This window comes from Perna viridis, chromosome 8, assembly GCF_037379345.1.
Source record: "Perna viridis isolate PV_CMFRI_1.1 ecotype Kerala chromosome 8, ASM3737934v1, whole genome shotgun sequence".
Taxonomy (NCBI): domain Eukaryota; kingdom Metazoa; phylum Mollusca; class Bivalvia; order Mytilida; family Mytilidae; genus Perna; species Perna viridis.
In genome coordinates, this window is record NC_142452.1 from 30843665 (window position 1) to 30861722 (window position 18058).

The window sequence follows — 18058 nt, forward strand, 5'->3', positions numbered from 1 at the left end:
ATACACACTTCCGCGAGGAAAATCCTTTTGTTCTACCCAAGCCCTACCTCGCGGAAGTGTATACTGAGCATGCTCGTTAACTTACCACAAAAGGGTCTATTATTCAGTCAGTAATCTATGATTTAAGTGTAAATTTTAATATTTAAAAGCATCAAATTTTACTGTAGAGTTTATGAAGACAGAATGCCGTATTTTGAGATATTCTACCTTGACCATTAATTTTCAACGTAGCCGAATAACTGCACTGAAAGAGCCGTGGGTCGTAAGGGATAGAATAACTTATATATTGACCCTTTTAGTTTCAAATTTAAAATGAAGAGGACAAAACTGGTATATGCAATTTTAAAAATTAAATTACATAATTACTTGACAAATATTGTGAGAGGATTGATTCCTTAGTACAAAACATTTGGTGTAGATGCGGTATGTTAATTGAAAAGTCAGATAACGTAATAAACTTAGTTCTAAAAGCGATTTTTGCACACAGTAGAAAGCCTAAAAAATAAATTTTATACACATATATGAAATTTGTTTTACTTTAGGTAGTAAAAACTCTACTTTCGAAAAGTTTCTAAGTTTACTTCTTGTAAACAATTTTTGCAATACAACATCACAAATTTCTCGGTAGAGAACTGAAAATTGGGTTACTACTATACTATAAGAATTGTCCTGCTGATCACTGAATCCCATCCAAGAGCTATCTTATGTACTGATTTTTTTAAATGTTCGGTATGCGTAGAGTCATGTCTCTTAATTTGATTAATGGATGAAATGTTTACCGTTTCAACTTTTCTCTCAATGGCCCTTAAAACGTCATGGCTATCTGTCTGGTAGTGAGCTACAACTTTTCTGAAACATTATATAATTTTGCCTACAATATATAGCAATACAGGTTTGGAAAATTGAAAATATATTTTAGCATTTGAGCTCGAATAATACTGTGTCTCTGTTATTGTCTCTATGACAGCTACTAACGTACTCGTATAACAGAGTTCTGCTATAACTGCAGAAAAAATGGAGAGGGAGGTTTTCTATTCAAAGCATTTTTTAGACATCGTCAGCATTTTGTTAAAGTTCTGAACAGATCATCTATCATTAACAATTAATCATTCAAAGAACAAACAAAAATAATTCTTTTGTGTTCACGCCAATCACCGAATGGAATTTCTGATCGATACATTAATACCCTCGTTTCAGATCGGCGTAAACAAAGTATCAAGATATCCAACTTGAAAACAACTACACCTAGACAAGAGAATTTCTGAGCCACTGGACACATCTAAAATCTCTTTGTAAGCTATCTAACTTGTACAAATGTTCACCTTTTGTGTTTTAATGTTGTCATTTGATCAAAACAGGTAAACATCGCATAGGAGATGAAAGTAAGAACTCTTAGGAGATGAAGCTATGTGCTAACATCGAATTTAACACTTCTAAGCAGGGGATCGGGTCTACCACGATCTGTACAAACAGTACAATGTTTATATGAAGGTTTATATTGATTTAATAAAGCGGTTCACACGCGGGATAAGGAATTAATCTTATAAAGAATTACATTACCCTTTGACGATGGAAATTTTTTGAATGTTAAAATTGACGGGAATTTCGTAAAAGGATATATTGTTTTAATGTTTCCCGTTTTTACAAGATACTTACGGTATGTGTCAATTTTGGTCTGAGCAAACCTTATTGTTTCACCGTGAGAAACAGTCCTTTAATAACTAAATGACATTTTAAATGACAAATCGGTCTTTTGTTCTTGAAATTAATGAAGTCGTAGCCGGTAAAGAAACGCATCCAGATTCCAGGGTTGTCTTGAGAACAATCTTATGCATCCGACAGAATGAATAGATATAAATGCTACATGTATACGATGAGTCAAAGCACATGTGCATTTTACCCTGATGAAACAAGCAATCACTTTGATATGATGGTGAGGTAAGGGGTCGAAAAATGGCGTTAAAGGTCAAAACCAGAAATCACAACAAATTAAAATCTGGGGTGCCAGAGAGAAACCAACGCAGCAAAAATGTGCCCGCATTAAAATCCAATAAACAGTAGGTCATTGTATGATTAACCGATGAATTGAGTATGATACATTTTGTATGATCAGTATTCTTGTTTTTATATTATTCATTCTGTCTCATTGTCAATTGTTTTCGCGTAGATTACTTGTTTGAATAAGCCGAAATCTGCATATATGATAAACATACTCAATCAAGTAAAAGCTATATCAATCAAATGTGCTTAGTAGTACTCGAGCGCAACATCTAACTTGTACCACAAAATGATCATCATCGCCCTATTCATGGGTACTGCGTGACCCTAAAGTACCCAAGAGGTGTGATACAAAACGATAAACAATAACAGCGATAAGTGTTCATCTGTTTATAAACATTTGAGTAGTAGTCTTTGTAGGAATCATACAAATTCTGTAATATGTGATATACCACAAGAAGGCACACATATATAATTTTGTTGTTAGGTTGCTTTATAGGTATATATATATATATGTGTGTTTGTGTGTGTATATGATATTTATTATCTCCTAAGAACAAGGATTATATGAAAAGCCACAAGATAATTTAATATATTATTTGAAACAAATAAAAATACACATTTTACATGATTCTTATCTGGAGTGCTACTTACGAGTAATTATTACTACTCATTATTATCTCTATCCCCACTGACCTGTTCACTTGATAAGTAACTAATAAGTTGATAAATTAATTTCTTCTTCCGTAACAATCAATGACTGCTAAACAAATATAAAAGGAACATTACAGGATCAAGAGATAGTTCGATTTATAGTCTTCATACTTGTTTTTTTTATGATAAACCATTGACTATAAAGCTAGAGCGAGAATCGTCTTGGCTGTGGATTCTTACATTTAGCTACTTCTTCATATTTGTCTTTGTATACACTTACAATGTAGATTTCGTGTGTTGATAATGATTTTATTTTATTTGAATTTCTATTTGCTACGTCACACATGCATTTAATTTAGTGCCGCGTTAGACCCATATAACTCACACGTTGAGAAATTAAGATGGCACTCACAGGCGTTTGGAGCAGGCACACACAGAAGTACAAAGATTAGTGCCTTGTAGAAGAGGCATATAATTTCATATTATAAAAAACAATTTTGCAGTAGTATATTTGTTTGCCATACCCTGATACTTTAAAATAATATACGGTGAAGCCAGTATTAGACTTTAGAATTTGTCCGGACAGACGTTTTATTTACACTGGCTCAAATTATGTTTGAGCTGATATGAAAGACCTTCAAAAGGGTATAGGAAGGCTTTTTTTAAAATTTATTCAGGGGTCAGTCTAGATAGTTACATTTATGTAATGGTGCTGATTGTGTATATATAAATTATTTGGTACGATTTTGCGTAGTGTTGACTAATGGTGATTGGATAAAACCATTCGTCCAAATAACCAAAGCAGCAATATGCAAAGGAAGAAAACTCCATCCGCCATTGGTGAAAATGCATGAATGAACTATATGCACATTGCCGCAAAAGGAAAATCCATCCACCAATGATAATAATAGTTGCAGAATGATTAATATAGCTTTATCAATGAGACGTCGCACGCAAGTGTGCACTTTTAAACAATTTGACCTAGACAGTTCAATCACACAACCGCAACATGACTCGTTAATGAAGTAACCAATCACGTACTTTTCAACTGCACACGTCCTACTTATTCTATGGTTTCAACTTTTCTTATCAAAATAGCGAGAAACTACAATGAAAGAGATGATACTGAGCAATACGGCAACAAAAACACTACAATTTTGGCATCAAGAACCTTCCTTACAACTTCAAATGAGGAAGTTTCATCCAAACTTTAAAACCAGAAGTCATCTTATACGATTTGTAAACAAAATTCAGCCGGAAATTATCATGATATCCTCTTCAGGTCTTTTTATCTTTTATAATACTGGTCATGAGTGGTGATGTAGAAGCAAATCCTGGGCCCATAAAATACCCATGCCTCTCCTGTTCTAAAGCTGTGAGGGCAAATAAAAAGGGCTACTGTGCGAAATCTGTGACGTCTGGGTTCATTTAAAATGCACATTATTATCTCTTGAGCAATGCAATGAACTAGACGGCTAACCTGGACCTTACTTAAGCGATGACCGCTTTCCAAATTTCACAAACTCGTTTTTTCTCTTGGCTAAACGCCATCCCAGTCAAATGACTAGGCTAAGTTGAGTACCAACAGCTTAACCTCAATCAATACCAGACATAGATCCATCACATGAAAGATCTTTCGGTGTATCAGATGATGACTCAGACTAAATTGATACGAGCACACATGAGGAAATTTTCAAAAAGCTGTTCGATAAGAGGAAAACACACAAAAAGCAATTTCTACGTACATACCTTAACATCAATAGCCTTAGAAATAAAACGTGCCACATAAAAGAACTTCTTCAACGAAGCACTGTTGACATGCTGTACCTTGCCGAAACAAAACTTGATCATTCTTGTGTACATTTAGGCTGTCAGTTTAAAGTAGACGACTACACCTTGTGGAGAACTGACAGAAATGCCAATGGTTGAGGAGTGGCTGCGTACCTCAGACATTACTGGTGATAGAAAGAAACACCTTGAATTTGAGCAAATAGAGTCAACAGGTATAGAACTAATTCTTAATAGAAAATGGTATATTTGTGGCGTTTATAAGCCACCGTCAATGACTGATAGTGTTCTCTCCAATGACTTTACAAAATACATGGATAAAATAACTGGTCAATATGATAATTTCATGATACTTGGAGATTAGAACTGTAATATTCTAAACATAGAAAAGACCTGTGTGATATTTTTGATCTTACAAACCGAATTAAAGATGTTAGTTTTGTTTGTTGGGGTTTAACGTCCGAGCAGCAATATTTCAGCTATATTCAGACGAAAATATTAAAGAACCAACATGTTTCTGTAAAGGGGAAACCCCAAGTGTGGTAGATGTTATTCTTTCAAAAAGACCCTAAAAACTGTGACAATACTTGTAGTTTTAGAACAGGCATTAGTGATGTCCACAATAATTGCCTTTCAATTCAAAGAAGAAATTCCATCTAAAGTGAAAAGTAGTACATTGTACAGAAGTTTCAAAAATTTTGACAATGGGCATTTTTTAAGAGACTCAGAGCAGTCAGATATAGACAATTAAGATTATACAAATGTATATGAAGCATATTATGTTTCATGCTTTTTATGAGCAACACGGCGGGTGTTTCTAGAAAAGCAGAGAACGCTTTCCTGACCGGTGCACCTGGTCCATGCTCCCAGTTTTTTGTGGAGTCCGAGTTGCTCATTTGCTTTTGTTACTTTGTATGTACGATTTTAGTTGCTCTATGTTCTTTTTTGTAAATGTCTGTTTTCCATGTCTGGTTTTTGTCCCTGGATTACATTCTTTTGATTACCGCTATAACCTTGGTTCCCTTGATTACTCTTTAACAACAATTTCATGGGTGTATGTAATAAGTATGTACCCTTGAAAAGGAGAAATATTGTAAGAGCACCAGCTCCTTTTATGAACCGCAAATTGTGTCAAGCTGTATTTAAAACAAGGAGACTCCAAACCATGGGAAACTTATAGAGTACAAAGAAATTTGGTAAATGAGATCAAGCGTGAATCTGTAAAAACGTATTTTATAGAACGATGTGTATGTGGTCCTAAAAGTAAAGACTTTTGGCCCACCATAAAATCTTTTTTGACTAACAAAGGGTAGCCATTTTGAATCAGATATTGTAATTTGAGAATATGATCAACTGTTAACAAATCAGAAAGATATTAGCTGTGTAATGTAATGATTTGTTTTTATAAATGTAGCCAAAAACATAGAAAATGGGGCAATTCAAAAAGATAACAACCACCCCAGCATTACTAAAATCAAAGAAACATCAATGAAAGAAAATGCCAATGAATTACACTTTAAACCTATTACAGAATCATTCACACAAAAACAGTTCAACAAAATAAGTGTAAAAAATGCTACTGGTTTTGAATGAAATCTCATCTAAAACTCAGAAAATAGCTGTTCTAGTAGTAAAACATCCAATTACCAACCAGATCAACATGACTTTTGAAACTTTAGTTTCTCCATACAAATAAAAAATAGCACAGGTAGTACCAATTCACAAGAAAAAACAGCACACTAGAAAAAGGAAACTACAGACCAGTTAGTGTACTACCAACCATCTTAAAACTTTATGAAAGAGATATTGAATCTCAGATATGTGAATTTTTTTTTAAACCAGATTTAACATTTTCTTGTCTACTTTTCGACCCTGACTACAGTTGTCAAGATATTTTGATCAAAAATATTGAAGACGGGCGTAAATCTTTGATAAAAATAAGTTAACTGCAGCTATATTGATGAATCTGTCAAAAGCGTCTGATTGTCTACTGCATGATCTACTCCTGTTGAAAATGAAAAAGTATCATATGGTTTGTCTGAAATGTCATATTTTTATTAAATAGTTATCTTAAAAACAGGAAGCAGTGTGTTAAAAATTGGCTCTATATGCAGTCCTTTTTTGGACATTAATACAGCGGTTCCACAGGGGTCAATTTTGGGACCTGTCCTTTTTCATATCTTTATTTAACGATATATTTCACTTTATTTCGAAAAGTGACTTATATAACTATGCTGATTACAACTCATTATCATTTAGCAGCAATGATCTACAATATATTGTAAATACTCTGGAACAGGAGAGTAGTATTTTAATCAAATGGTTCTCAGATAATCATATCAGAGCCAATCCTGAAAACTTTCAGGCTATTGTAATTGGCAGTAAGACTCAGAAAGAGAACATTATTTTTAATTTATATAGAAATGATACCGTCTGTGAGAATGAAAAAATTTTACTTGGTAAAACATTTGATTTTAAATTGAACTTTAATAGCCATATCTCTAATGTATGTTAAAAGGCATCACAACAATTATTTTTTTTAATAAGAATTGGTAACTATCTCAGTAAATTTGGTAAACTTACAATATATTACTCTTTTATACTGGCAAAAAAAAAAGAAAAGTGGGTTTCACTTGGCAAAAGTGATGTTACAGGGCAAATTGTGGAATCCAGTATGATCCGGAAACATACTAGGACAAATAAGAATTCAAATTTGTCCTGGATTTTAACCAGAGTGAATTGGAATTCTAATTTCTCCTAGGACAATTTAGAATTCAAATTTGCACTAGGGGGATTCTGGATCTTACTGGCTTAAGGTTTGAATATATCAAAGATAAAGATAAAAAGAATTTTCTGCTTATGACAATTTCATATTAAATCAATTTTTTTTCATTATTTTATTTCCTTTTCATGATTTTACAGCGGGTGTTTCTAGAAAAGCAGAGGACGCTTACCCTACCGGTGCACCTGGTCCATGCTCCCAGTTTTTAGTGGAGTCCGAGTTGCTCATTTGCTTTTGTTACTTTGTATGTATGATTTTAGTAACTTTATGTTCTTTGTTGTGTATATCTGTTTTCCTGGTATGGTCTTTGTCCCTGGATTGCATTCTTTTGTTTACCGCTATAACCTTGGTTCCGTTGATTACTCCTTAAGTTAGGCAGGCAAATTTAAGATATTTATGTATTTCATTATCTAATGGTTTTGAACCTTTTTATCTCTGATGGCAAGTTTTCTGTGACAGGTGCAATTGGATTCATCTTTGGGTTTAATCCTTTGAACATAGATCGAAAGTGTTGCTTATGATTGTATATATTTACCTTAAATCACAATTGAAATAAAACTTAACAAGGATGAACACAAAAATTTGTTCAGTTCGTAAACCGAGACTAGCAGCCTGTATCTGTTTGCAGCTGTAACGGTAATGCCTAACACTTGCTCCCCAAAATAGCACAAACAAAAGGACTAAAAGATTTTAATAAATAAGATGCCAGTGTTCTAATATGCTCTTCATACTCAAGGGCGGAAAAAGCATCCATATCCGGTTTGTGCATGGAAAATCGGGAGCCTAAAAACAGTATAATAGTAGCTCCATTTTCGTATTTTTGGTAAATGCGTTTGAGGACTACACAAGTATAGGAGACATAAACTAGCTTCGAAGACTTAATACAAATCGAGCTTTTTCTAAGATAGGGATGGTCAAAACATGGCACCAGTATGTTTACGAAAATTACGTAATCAATACCGGACAATTCGACCCAAAGACTTTTGACAACCAAAGCGGGACATTTCGGCCCATATATATTTCTGACCATGACAATAGGAGTATGCATAAGGACAATAAAAACCGTATATCATCACACATTGTACCAATTAGAAAATTTATGAAAGGACTTAAGTGTTTGAATTTATATGTTTCTTCGGGAGGTGTTTGAATTCGTATGTTTCTTCGGGGGCGTGTAAGGTTTCACCTTCCACATATTATTTTATTAGTTTTTCATATTAAAATGTTGTAGATTGATGTAATAATTTATAGCTCATTGAATAAAATAGTTCGAAATGTGATTCATTGAATATAATATGTCCAACAATATTCAACATTTAGCATATTTTATTTTAATTATAGTCAGTAATAATTATCCGGTATCCCCTTGACCATTAAATCTAGTGTGATACCAGACCCTACTAATACTTAGTAAGATCCAGAATCATCATAGGGCAATTCGAAATATCTAAATTTGTCCTAGGACAAATTAGAATTCCAATTTACACTGGTTAAATCCAAGGCAAATTAGAATTCCAATTTGTCCCAGGAGAAATTAGAATTCCAATTTGCCCTAGTAGGAGGATTCAGGATCCTACTGGATTCCAGTTTTCCTTATAACATATATATTCTATGAAAGTGATACAACCAGAGGAGTCCAAAGACCTGACAAAAATGTCTATACAGCGAATATCCTCAAGTGCTGAAATCCTACAGAAGAAAGTTTCATTTATTGCATTCATGAATATTTTCTTTGATGGTAACGTAAAGGTACAATGTTCATAATCATCAAATTTATAGACTCATAACGACCCAGAAGTACCGTAAAATCATGATACAACAACGATGAACAATAACACCGACTAGTATCCATCAATTTATGAACAATTAATTATCACTAATGAATATTTTACCTATTTATGAAGCTTATTTGGGTCATTTTGTGATCATGAAAAAATAAGTCGTTAATTAGCTATAACGATGCTGGTTTATAATAAACTAGCCAATAATTGATGTCAAAATAAAGATTAGTGTTTTATGCTTTCGAATGAGTATATGGTTTATTATCTTTACGTAATAGATAATTTTTTTTTCACTAAATAAACATACCCCTCCTTCATAATTTCCAAATGTCACAAAAAAAAATTACTCTCTTTAATGAGGACTTGTGTAAGCTTTTTGAAGTTCAACATCAAATTTGTGAATGTTGATCTCGAACTAAATACATTCAAAATTAATTACAATACTTTGTTGACCGTTCAATACCAAGTACATATTTGATATATTCGATTGCTTTTAGTTGAAACACAGTGTATGTTTTTTTTTTCATTTCTAAATTTGTTGCCAGGAGGAGTGAGCTGCCCTTGAGAAAGAAATCTTCTCACTCAAAAAAGCAAATTATAAGAGAATCCTTTGAACAAAAAAAATTGCACAATTCATTCCACACAAAGCAGTACAGACAATATTGTTCGATCACTTTTCTTTACATCTTTCCAAACAATTCAGTCGGTAATAGATTTACTCGTCAAAGAGAACCTGACGCACATTTAATTAAAACTTGATGACATTTGTGAAAATATACTGGATGTTTTTGATCCTTCTGATCATGGAATTTATAGATGGTGCTACCAAAATTTTACCTATGTAACAAAACTCAAGAAAAGGAAGCATACAACGTCGAGAGGATTTCTATGCTTAGAGACAAGTATATTTCTTATTTTAAATACAATTATCTGAAAGTACGGTATTCAACTCAAACCACAAGACATACAAGCTTAAAGATAAGCTTTTCAGGTTACAGATGGGATTGAGGTGAACTGTTTCGTACACAAAACTGACCCGGTTTAATTTTGTAAAACTTAAAAATAGAGGTGAAACTTGGTGGAAATATTTAGAGACCCTGTTTTTTTTTACTTTTAGTTTTTTTAAGGCATCAAAGTAACTTGAAAGGCTTAGGTGAAATTGAATATGATACAAACATATCACTGATTGTCCCTTACCCTAGGTCTATCTCATTAAACGACTTATATTGGACAAACTTTGACTATCCTTGGATACCATCTGCAGAGTTATTAAAAGAAGAAATCAGTCGAATTCCATTCCTTTTATTCCTTTTTAGTTTGTTTCTTAATGTAGTATATCAAATGAAAAAAAAATGCCAAGAACCTTCTCAAAAGGCGTGGAAATATGTCAACTCTTTCTGTTAAGATATTTGCTTTGCGTATACAAATGGCCAGTAGAAAATGTCAAAACATATATTACTAGTACTTGCAATTGGTGTTACGCTGAAACATTTGACCAGGTGTGCAGACCTTCTGACCTAGATCAATCACTTTGGCCATTGTCAATCGTATTTCTGGAGTTGGAAACAGCGATGTGTGATAGCATCGATATTAGGAACACTGTTCTGCCAACTATTTTCCCAAATGGAAATATCATTACGCAACTTTTCTGGGACAAATTTTATCTCAATGTAAAGACAACTTCAGGGTCCGGAACAACAAATCTTTCAATAATAGAGCCCCGTGCGGATCCGGGTGTCAAAAGAATAGGCCTGCAGTAGCGCTAATCTTGACGTTAAGGGCGACTAAATAGTGCTCAGAACCTTAGCCGGGGGCTAGGGCGCTCTGCCCACAGAACAACTAGGTTGTGTGTCCCAGGTGGTGGAATGGGGAACCCCAGGCGTGTTACATGCTGGGGTTGTCAGGCTACAATACAGAAAACCTGACCGCAAACCATAGTGGTGCACAGTGATGGGAAAGATGCAACGTTCCTCGCACGTTAAGGAACCCTGCTGTGGTTTTCGATTGGAGTAGGAACCTTTGCGCTCCGCCACAGGAGGCTAAATTGCCCGACCCTACTCATCCCTCCCTTTTATCTTGTGGCAATCAAAATTTGTCGACCCTATTATCCTTGTCCCATCCCTTTTTTTCATCATCATCATTTCTTGTTCACCTTATCATTCCTTTCATGTTGATCGCCTGAATATAGCTGAAATATTGCTGCTCGGGCTTTAAACCCCAATAATCAATCAATCAATCTCTTTATTCGAATCAGAAATGTTTTGACTTGTGAATCTCTTTAATCATCTATCCAAGGACATAAGCCAAGAAAGCCTATTGAAATGTATTGATAAAGCCAAAACCATTGATGTCTTTCAGCAATATCAACCATTAAGAAAGGCAATTCGACAATGTTGTTTTGGATAAACTACATGGAAAAAGTAAGGCTTATCCTACATTTTCTTCGAGCAACAAAAGCAACTGATCTAGATGTTCACCATTACACCAACGCGGACTGCAAAAAATGTATGAAATTTTTGTTTGTGCATTTAATCAACAGAACTAAGCGAGGTGTGGACGTACTATTTGCTTTTTTTTTAACATGATCGATTCGCATCCTGGAGCAGAAGAGCATATGGATTTAGCGTCAATAGATCGAGTGTACCAGCTTCTCGGACTGCAGTAGACATGACAATAGAGCAGACCTTTAATCGCCTTATGTCCAAGTTGCTTTCCATCTTGCTCAGATGAATTCCAGTGACAGTTCTAGTCATGCTGACACCAAATCATCAGAGATTGCTGCATCTGAAAAAGATGTTCAGAAGCTTTCAGATTCTTTCAAATATTTTATCAACCCATTTGTAATAAAGGATGAAGACGACACGAAAGTTCTACACTATATATCTTCAGGAGTAGCCGCCAAACGGGATATTGAATAAGACTTATTTCAGGCTGGTGAGATAGGGAATAAAGTGTTATCAAAATTTGTGAACAAGCGTTTTGTTGAGAAGTCTCTAATTTTACATTCCCCTTTTTTTCAAAACAAAGCTTAAAGATATTTGCATATTTGAAAATAAAGAAATATCTAACACCTTCACAAAAAAGTGTTTGAGGTAAAATCTAAATAAATCTATTTGTGTAGCTTGTGCTATTATTAGAACAGCACAATATTAGCATTGAGTTGACACTATCATTTTCTTTTGGTTCCGTTTTTTGGACCTTTGCTACCGCTGAGAGTAATTTTGTCAAAACCGACAGGGCTAACTTACAACCCTTTCTTGAAGGTGATGTACCTCAAGCCGAGAATCCATTAAATCGAAACGTTACCTACAATTATGATGGGAATGCCTCTCTTCAATCATTGCATGCTATACAAGAAACATTCGATCAGTTGGCAGAAGTCATATTCGATGTATTATCAAAGGTCGAAAGAGTAAATTTACAGACACTTACCGAGAGAACTCAATCAAGTCAGTGGAAAGGAAATTAAGTGGTGAAAGTGAAGTATTTCATGTGAAAAGTCCAAAGACAAAAGATCCTCGCAACTGGAAAGCTTTAATGTGTAACAAAGAACAACTTATACATCTGCTAACAGAATGGCCAACAGACAAATATGCACACAAACTGGTAGGAAGAAAAGTTTTGTTTGTTTTCAAAGAGGAATGCGACTGTATTCACAGTGTTGATGGTGCCAGTTTGATATTCAGTCAACAAAAAGATCCTTACTCCTCGCAAGAGCAGGTTGATACAAGAATAATGTTAGATCTGATCAAGAGAAAAAAACGGAGAAAGGTCTTAGTTGTTCCGTCTCCTGACACAGATGTAATGGTTCTTTGCTGACATTTGCTCAAAATGAACAAAGTTTGGTGCTGTTTTATACTAGATTATGGGTAATATAAGGAGACTTACTAAAATCGAGCATCGATCAAGTGGGACCGACAATTTCAAAGGCCCTAATCGCCTTACCTTCATTTGCAAGATGTGACACAACATGTGCTTTTCAACGCCAGGGTAAGATAAAACCTGTGAAGACGCTGCAGAAGTACTCCAAGTTCATCGACACCTTCATGGAAAAGTTTGTATGTTTCATGTACGGGAAGGCTTGCTATTCTGACATAAATAAGCTAAGAGCTGGCGTGTTTCGACAAAAGTTTCAGCCTAAACAAAACAAAAAACTTACGATTGGACCTGGCATAGATCTCAGTTTATTTGTTTCCACACTGTAAAGCATCTTATAAACGACACGTTTGCCCGTCTGTTATCAAGACATAGTGTGAAAACTGCGAATGCTTTCCGGAAATTCCTCAGCCTGACGGTCATAGTTGGTTTATTGATGGAGTCGGACTGTTATTATACAGTTGGAGTGACGGAGATTTATTTCCACCTGAACTTATATATATACAATGACGCCGATGATTCATCGGATGACGATGGTGTCATTATGAGTCAGAACTACATGTACATAGACCAAATTTTTGACGATGGAGAAAATGACAGAACTATATGGTTTTTGAGTTCATGACTTGTACAATTTGTTTTATTGCTCAAGCTTGATTTTTTTGTATTTATTTTATCATAACTCCTTCCTGAAACTAAGTGTTAAAAGATTTCACAGATGAAACTTTAAAAAAAAGATGTATATAAGTTATTTTTCGTTCACATTCGTGCTGTCTTGTGTTGCTTTTCTTTTTCTGTTTTTTTTTTTTTTTTGTATTCTTGGAATATGCAGTTTTTAAGCACCAATTCAAAGAACTAACTGTATATGTTAAGTATTTGCAAATATTTAAATGAATGTTTAAGCTACCAGGCATGACAACAAAATAAAGTTGTGTAATAGCCAAACAATATTAAAATTAAGATATTTACCCAGATTTTCTAATGCTGCGATTTTTCATTTTTATATGAAATAAGGCAATATTTGCCCTTCAAACATTTTAAAATGGACCTATTTACATCAATTTGTTTGGACTAATATAGGCTTCGGAATGTGAATTGACATGACCTCAACATGCAGTTTTCATTGTAGGTTGTGTAATTTTTCGATTTTTTTTCAGCAAAAAATACCAATTTTTAACAATACCAGGGCATTTTTGACAACCATTTTCAAAGGGAAAAAATCATTTCTGTACTCGTTTGAAATTTATATATGTAACATTAGAAAACCCGGAAATTCTTGTATGACCAACTTTTGGAGCCAATGGCAACGCTGCTCTTATTTTGTGGCAATCATGTGGATATATATGTTTCTAACGCAAATATTTATCAACTTTAATAGGTCTGCTAAAATCCATCCGGGGTTTTAGTTTCTGGCACATTGACTATATGATAAACCATTGTGTATTAAGCTAGACCGAGATTCGTCGTAGCCTTAAATTTTGTCTTTGCTTACGTTTTGATTTCGTACATTTTAATAGACAATAATATTTCATTCGAATTTCTATTCGCTGTCGATCACATTTTAGCCGAAGTATATCAGATTTCAAAAGCGCAGTAAACTAAAACCTTCTACTTTTTGAGTCGAGTAACTCTATGTAGAATTGATAGAATGTAATATATACTCTTTTAAATTCGACAGAGTTTCTGGAAACCCTCAACTCAAGATTATTATCAGAATACAATAACATCAATACATGTTAAATCCATGATATTGCAACCCTTTATACTACTATCCCGTGGTCAGTTAAAATTCCGACTCAAAAAACAATACACATCGTTGTTACTCCAGAAAAGACGGCACACCCAGAAACAGACACGTACATGTAGTACTAAGTAGAAATCCCCATACTTTGTGAAAAAACCCTTATTCCTAATCATCTCCCTAATATACTGAAGATACTTTTTTAAATGTTTGATTTTTTTATCGACATGTTTGTCCAGTGTGGTGGATCGTTTGTCAACAAACGGTCGGCATTCCGTATTATCAAATTTTCTTTCATCTATGGCAACATTCCGTCAGCAACTGCGTATGGAGTTTTCATATTATCACAACTCATACATTGTGAGCTATGCCAGAGCTTGCCGTAACTGCGCAGAATTTTTGTACCGCGTTAGATTTTTACAATTATGTTTCTTGAACAGGGTTATGTTGCTACGAGATTGGTGTCATCACTACAATCTTGTAGCAAGTTTTATAGTCGTCATCACGAACCCGGGGGTTGTAACTGTGTATCCATCTGCATTGATTGAAGTTGGGGTTTAACGCCCAAGCAGCAATATTTCAGATATATCCAGGCCATAAAAATGAAATGGCGATATAACATTAACATAAAATTACGATGAAATGAAAAATGGGATGGGACACAAGGATAATGGGGTCGAGAAATTTTGATCGCCACTGGAAATTTGGTCACCAGACTGGACTTTTTTATGAGAAACTAAATTAATCGTTCCTTGTAAAAAATGACTCAATTGCAATACCCTTATTTGTCAAAATGACAGTTTAGGGATCAATGTGTTTAATCTTGTTATCATTGTCAAAACAACTCATGAAAAAAAAACTTCAGAGAAGGCTCATAAAGCAGTTGCCCAGAACCAAAACTTCTGCAAGGACCCAAACGATAGTATTTGGTTCATGACAAGTTTTTGCAAATCACACTTGTGAGGCTAACCGACATGTATTTACCTGGCTTTGATTTATATCTTTTTTTTAAAATATGGCTAAATTAGGTAAATCTTTAATGGAATAGAGTTTGCTATTCATTACAACTAAAGTTGTTTATAATCTACAGATTTCATTTTAGTGCGATTTGTTTTGTTTAATCATGTGTCAGTATATATTTATTATTGAAATTTCAATGCTGTGGCCATTTCGACAAATCATTCTTTGTATTTACCACTTAATCGTGGAATGTTACAACCTGAATTCCCACCATATCCGAGTAAAAACTCATGGTCGTCAAAAATCTAGTATATATACGAGTATACATTAAGTGTCTAGACGTATCACAAGGGAGTTTAGTATTGCTTCTACCAAGTGAAACGTATGCTGATTTTACTTGAAGTTTACTTCGTCTGAATATAGCTGAAATATTGCTGCTCGGACGTTAAACCCCAACAAACTACATTAAGTAATATTGCTCCAATGAAAGGGGCTGATAAAATTGGATTGTCCCCCTTGCTACAATATTTTCCTCGTAAATTTTACACGTCAAGAAATAGTTTACATATAAGAGCGAACCCATAAAAGACACAAGCACTAGGTTCACTATACTATAAAGCACTTTAAGTTAACATGATGTATTCTGTTTTGAAAAATAAGATTGCCCACTGTTGCGCCGGACCACCCCTTCGTCGAACCTCGCTTATTTTATAGGTGACCTTCTCCATGAGCTAATTTACAAACAAAGTTAATCTGTCATGGTAAAAATTGATGGAATTGCATACTTCAGAGCAGCCTCATAAAGCAGTTGACCTGACCCAAAACTTCTGCAAAGACCCGATAGTATTTGTTACAATTTTTGAACGAAGTAGAAGTTTGTGATAGCCGAGAACGCTCATCTGTTGAAAGCAACGACACTTTTAGAAAATCACTGAGAATCCTGCTTAATATAGTGTTAGTAATTTTTAATGGAAATGGTGCGTTATTCCAGATTTTATAGCGCACTAAATGCATGGTTAATTATTTCCGGTACATTGCAATATAAATGGGTATATATAGCACAGGTCTGTATGAAATTGTCATTGGTCAGATCAGTAGTCAAAATAGTACAGAAAATAAAAGGAACAACTAACTTTACAACTAAAATACAAGTATAAAGCAAAGAAAACACAAATTTCAAAATAAGTCTTGAACTTTTTTAGGATGAGGCGTCAATTTCAAAATAAATATATAAGATACATGTATAAGTAATTAGTACTGAAAATGAACATTTGTTGAGATTATGAATCAGAAGCAGAATATTTATCAGTAAGATCTCTGGATACATGTATACCAGTCCTATTGTTCCTATGTTTGCACTCGAACTCGACCTGTTGTGACATCTATCTCTATATCTGCATTAGTCAAAGCCTAGCGCCATGATCGTACATGTAGACAACTCGACTAGTTAGGCATACTGACCGGGTGATACTTTCAGTCGTTTACGGAAATATACCATAAAACTGTAGTCTATAAAGCACATTCTTTCAAACAATTCGACTGCCCTTAATAATTTAATTGGTAAAAGATACGATTTAGTATTGTCTTCTTTTAATCTTGTTTTTCACAAATAAAGATATTCAACCCTTAACTGTATCCCTACGTAAAACGAAGTCATTTTTTTAGAATTTTGCCTAGAGTTATACTTGACGTTACAAATACATTGTACTTATATGGGGACAGCTTCCCATTCTATGGTATACAGGGGGTGGGGAATTAGGAATGGGGATGGTGTATGGTGGATTGGGATATTGAATGGGGAGGATGAGGACATTAGTTTTAAGATATTTACTGACATGAAGAAAATGTTAAATTTAATTAAAAATAAAAGCTAAAATGACGAAGAATTCAAAAATATATAATTTAATTTGATAATGTAAAATATTTAATAAGAAATACGCAGTGGGAATTGTATGGGGATGGGGATTTTTTGGGGGGGAATTATTAATGCGGGACACAATGGGGGATGGTTTATGGTATAAGTGAGAAGTTTATACCATTATTGAGTGGATTTTAGGTTGTACTTGGTGTTTTTTCCTTCCTTTTTACCCAAGATTAAAGGGGCTGGTTATAATAATAATATTAAAAATATATACAAGGTAGCTCTGACTACGCCTACATTGAAATTTCAAGCATCAAACATGTGATGTTAGCTTTTTACTGACTAAATAACGTTTTAAACATAACACGAACAAGCCAGAAACCGAGTTCTCGGGAAAAAAATATCGCACTGACCGTTGATTTGTTTTCCTTTCTAGTATGCAGATCGGGACAAACTGACAGTATCCTGCGCAGAAGGTATAAATTATTCACTTATTCTATGCTTAACAAATATGTCACGCTCACTGCTAAACCCAACCTCCTTATGCAAATTAGTACAGTTCTGTAACACCAGAAACAGTTTCACGGATTTATAATTCACAGGCTCATGCCCCGTGA

General features: G+C 34.3%; 1 long non-coding RNA gene across 1 annotated transcript; it reads left to right on the top strand.

Moving 5' to 3' along the window:
* Nucleotides 1-1192: 1192 nt before the first annotated feature.
* On the top strand, nucleotides 1193-17978 carry LOC148610199 (uncharacterized). Its single transcript, XR_015914686.1, has 3 exons — nucleotides 1193-1292; nucleotides 4520-4655; nucleotides 17878-17978. It is a non-coding gene; the product is annotated as an uncharacterized LOC148610199 (long non-coding RNA).
* The last annotated feature ends 80 nt before the right edge of the window (nucleotides 17979-18058 follow it).